The sequence below is a fragment of the Corticium candelabrum genome, chromosome 4, assembly GCF_963422355.1.
Source record: "Corticium candelabrum chromosome 4, ooCorCand1.1, whole genome shotgun sequence".
Taxonomy (NCBI): Eukaryota; Metazoa; Porifera; class Homoscleromorpha; order Homosclerophorida; family Plakinidae; genus Corticium; species Corticium candelabrum.
This window is the reverse complement of record NC_085088.1, coordinates 3,056,431-3,061,430: the sequence shown is the minus strand read 5'-3', so window position 1 is coordinate 3,061,430 and position 5,000 is coordinate 3,056,431. Positions and strand designations below refer to the sequence as shown.

General features: G+C 36.6%; 1 long non-coding RNA gene across 1 annotated transcript in view; it reads left to right on the top strand.

The window, feature by feature from the left end:
• LOC134179041 (uncharacterized) overlaps nucleotides 1–2,611 on the top strand; it is a 2,971-nt gene extending 360 nt beyond the window's left edge. Inside the window, exons 1-5 of the long non-coding RNA XR_009969762.1 lie at nucleotides 1–298; nucleotides 456–569; nucleotides 637–785; nucleotides 1,894–2,018; nucleotides 2,189–2,611. The exon at nucleotides 1–298 is cut by the window's left edge and continues 360 nt beyond it. This is a non-coding gene — a long non-coding RNA (uncharacterized LOC134179041). The remainder of the gene's footprint in view (nucleotides 299–455; nucleotides 570–636; nucleotides 786–1,893; nucleotides 2,019–2,188) is intronic.
• The last annotated feature ends 2,389 nt before the right edge of the window (nucleotides 2,612–5,000 follow it).

Here is a 5,000-nt window from a genome sequence, read left to right as displayed (position 1 = left end):
TAAGAGTGCGCAATTTGTTGGACTAGAAAAATTGGGTAGTATATTTGGAAGCCTGATGTACGTAGAAGTTCAGTACTACTTTCCTTGTGACTTGGGTTGTGACTTGGGGCTGTTGTTACATTTTGGATAACTTGTCTGTCAGGAACAGTTGCTGATGATGTAGTTGTTCTAGCATGTTGATTGGATCTCTTTACAAGGGCTGTGTAAGCCGTCCCTTTTTGTTTTTGCTAGATTGCATTCTTTGTCGTGATTGTTCGAGTCGTCTCAGATGATCAGCTTTTGCTCCTACTCTCTTACTGTAAGTCTTATTTCTCTTTCTTGGTTGCTCTTCTAGCTCAGTGATTGCTGTATCGCTTGTTATTAAATCTACTCTCACTCTTTTAGCTGCTTGTATACTCATTTAGCTGCTTGTACACTAGCCGTCATAATGTTTTCTGCTTGTCTTTTTTTTGTAGATCTGGTAGAAGCAATAAGCATTCTGTTGACTGTGGAATTTTCTGCCTCATTGCCTCGGCAGATTTACTAATATCTGCTGCTACGGTTTGTAGCAGTGCTGGACATTGGCAAAGGTAAATAAGATTTTCCAGTTCTTTTAAAGCTTCCCTGACATCCGACTGGGTTTGCTTTAATTAATAGTTTTGAGCCTATCACAAAGACATACGAATGTTTTGGGTCTGGCTGTAGTGACATAGTTCGGATCCACGTTCCTGTAATCATTGCAGTTGCTGCGTTTGTCTCATTAATCTACTCACATATTCTACTCACTCAGAATGTTGCTGCTGAAGGTAAGAATGACATTTATTAGTAGTTTTGTGGTTTGTAAGGAGCACGAATAATGGTCTCTAGAATTTCTAGAAAACTCTGAATTAGTACGATGACTGGTGTTGATATGACTTTTATGTCAATCTCACCAAATGAGAACATTTCTATGATGCAACTATCATGTTTAGGATTGATTGTTTGTTTCTTTTGTGTAAAGACCAGAATGTTTTTGTCAAAATGTACTAACTTCTATGTGCACCTTTCAAACTGAATGTTGCTGTTATTGTACATGTTTAATTGTTTCTCTTGCAATAAAGTTGAAAATGATGACAGAAGTGTTTGTCGTGTTTTATTTTACATTTTACTTTGTACACTGCTATTTACAGGTAATGGCATGGGCGAGGATAACGTGTCAGGGCTTTTCCCTTGAGATCTGCATCTGCCACGACATAATAAAAACTGGATGTGTGTCTCTGTTGAGGCATTTCTTGTATGGCTGATTGAATTACAGTTTTTGGTTTATTTATTATTGCTTTTACATTGTACTTTGTTATTTCATTTGTATCCTATTTAAAGAAATAATTTCAATCACTTGTTTGACATTAGAATGGTAGTTAATTTAGTTGAAAGGTTGTAGAAAAGAAACAATCGCCGTAGACAACACGTTAACATATCACTCATTCTCATGTGACTACTTTGGTTTTGTTGGCATGCTAGAGAACTTTGATATCTGAAGGTGACCATATAGTTATTTATACATGATTTAGGATGTAAATTAGAAATTTGACATAATTCTTTTAAATGTCACATTTCTTATATTTGAGCAAAGATAAGTATTTCTTAACTATAACTGTATTTGTATGTAATTAATTTATTTGTGGCAATAAAATTTCAACTTTGTTCTCAATGAAGCCATCGACAGTACAGTACAGTAGGAATACTTTATAAGATGGTTAGAGCAATTCAACACTGAATTGAAACCAGTGGATTCAATGTGATGCATCACATTCTTCAGCTATTTATATGTAGCTTATTGAAGCAATTTCAATACATTTGATGCTTGATTCCTACATATCACTGTCTTCTACTTCTATGCAATCGTAGTAATAAACTTTCGTGCTTGCGTTACAGGAATCACCAACTAATGAATGATTCGGTGATGCTAACTCTGTTTCTGATGTCATGGAGTATGCAGTGAATTACGGTCTAGAACAACACATGGTAGTTGCCCACGACATGCTACAATATTAATTATGGTTTGTTACAGATACTTTAGATGTAATTAAACATTTCAACTGTTTAGCTGTCTGCTCCTTATCTGGTGGTATCGTTAATTGTTTGTATTATGTACATAATTAATTAGTTCTTATTAAATTATTCAATAACTGTTTTCTATGTTTTCACTACATCATTATGTGTGATGTAGATGCTGACTACTCTCTGTGTCCAGTGGGAAAATAACAACTGCTGTTGCACGTTCAAGATGAAGATCATCTGTTACAAGTCAGAAATTCAGACTTGATTCACTATGTTTGAAGTTTTAGTTCAAACATGACAGCGGAAAATTGTATTAAACTTGCACTTCAGGTAGATTGTTCATGATTATATATATATGGATATCAACTCATATGGAATATTTAATAATAGTGAAAATATTTACCACTAAAGTGCTATGTCATCCTTTTCGAAGTACCACTCCAGTACCAGTACAACTAGTAACTACGAATACTTTCACTTCCGTTTTTTAAGTTACTAATACTAGCACAAGCTTCACTAGTCGTGACTCCTTCTTCTGGTTAAATGCATGACTCCACAAGGAGTTGGCTTAGCTCAGAATCAGCCAGGTTGCATTCACAGTGTACCTAGTAGCAGACACCGCAACTCATTGTCAACAAGGCCTTTCACTGAAAGACAGTTGATGAACTGTCTAAAACAGATCATTTGAAAAATATTCAGAATAACAATTCTATTTACCACAATTTCTCTCACGCATTGTTTTCCATACTTATAATTAATAGTCAATGCTAAAGCTAAAGTAATAACTAAATAATTAATTAATTAAATAACAGTCCTGGCTTCTAATTGACTCAAGATACCTACTGCATTTCCTCAAATTGAATGACATGTTGTTCCAATGTTGCAATACAATACTGACTAGTGTCCTAAAGTAACATTGTATTGGAGCATGTTAGTATTTGAGTACGTCATTTCAATTTGAAGAATACAGTATACTGACTGAGTCAATTTGAAAAACTGAACAACAAGAATTATTGATTTAGTAAGTTCCAAATACATAGAAGTCAACTGAGTAATGTAGGCTTTATTTAACCGTTCAACAAGGTGACAGTGTTTTGCAAACACCATTCCCTCTCTTTCTTACACACGCATGCACACACACACACACACACACACACACACACACACACACACACACACACACACACACACACCTTGACCTTGATTCCACCATACCCACTATGGGTTTGGCTACGCAGCGTAATAGCGCTTCTCCAAGCAGCACAATCATCAGCATCACGAAGACCGATACGTTATGACCTGAGGTCTCTTGTGACAACATCTATCCATCTCTATTTAGACCCATGTGTTGGCCTTGTTGCATTACTAAGTCTGCTGCGAAGTAGTTGTTTTGGGGGACGATTGTCACTCATGCACAGCAGATGGCCCAGTGCAATCGTTGTTTCTGTATTGCCATAGCAATAGGGTCTTCACACGCTGGTTCTAAATTGTCTGAATTCTTGATTTTATTTCATCTTGAAACACCAAGAATCGATCGAATGCACCGCATGTGGAATGTATTTAAGCATTGCAAGTTTGCTTGTGTAACGGACCAAGTCTTACATCCGTATAGCAAAACTGGTCTCACCAAAGCACAGAAAATTTTCATCTTTGGGGAGATTGAATACTGTCTGTTGGTAAATACCCTTTTCTTCCAGGAACCAAAAAGTTTACTTGCTTTGCACATACGAGCATCAATTTCAGCATTGCATCCATCATTTTGGCTCATGATATACTCCCCAAGTAAGTAAACTCTGTAACGATTTCAAGAACAGAACCGTCAAGAAGAATACGTGCCTGCTCGCAACCAATGCTCAAAACTTTTGTTTCTTGATGCTGATTTTCATTCCCCATTTACAGCAGGACTCATGTAGACTGTCTATTAACTTTTGTAGTTCACCGACGTCTTCCCAATTAATTAAAGTTAAATCATCAGCATACATAGCAGCTTTAATGACACTAGTTCCTTGAGCTTTGCCTCTGTAGTTCATGTAGAGAACTCCCTCTTTCCTGTATTCAATTTCTACTCCGCCAACTTTAGCTTTGTTTAGTGCTTCGCGTACAATCCTGTCTATGACGAGATTAAATAATACAGGAGACATAACACAACCCTGACGTACACCAGTTGCAACTTCAAAATTTAAGGACTTCTTATCTTTAGATTTGACAACACAATGTGTTTCATTGTGAATATGTCAACAATCAATTGTACAACTTGTTCCTCAATGCCTCTCTCTTTCAAAGTAGGCTGAGAACATCTCTAGGTACGGAGTCAAAAGCTTTCTCCAGATCAACAAAACAAACATGGACAGCACACTCATGTTCAATGGACTTTTCAATTAACTGACAAACCAACTATAATTGATCATTTGTTTCTCTACCAGAACGAAAAGCACATTGAGCTTCTAGTAGCAGAGGTTCAACTGACTGTCTAGGTCGTTCCAGAAGAATATTTGCTAATACCTTTCCAGGTACACTGAGTAGTGAAATGCCACAGTAGTCGTCACATATTAGTCTGTCATTTTTCTTGAAAACAGGAACAAGAACTGAATCTTTCCAATCCTGTGGCACTTTTCCTGAAGATCAAACTTTTTGAAGAAGTTCATATAGCCAATCAAAAAGCTCCGTAGGCCCAGCTTTCAGTAATTCAGCTGTTATTCCATCATTACCAGATGCTCTATTATTTTTAACTTTCTAATAGCATTGGTGATTTCTTCTTCACTGAGTGGAGCACCAGACCCAACAAAGCGTACAAACATTCCAAAGTCTATTGCAATAGGACGTCTGACATTTAATACCGAGTCAAAGTGTCTCTTCCAACGATCTAACTGATCGTCGGTACAAAGTAGTTTCTGACTATGCTCATATAAAATTATTGAGGCAGGTTGAATGGGTACTTGATCAAAGTTTTTGAGCTTTCTGAAAAATTCATAATGATTGTG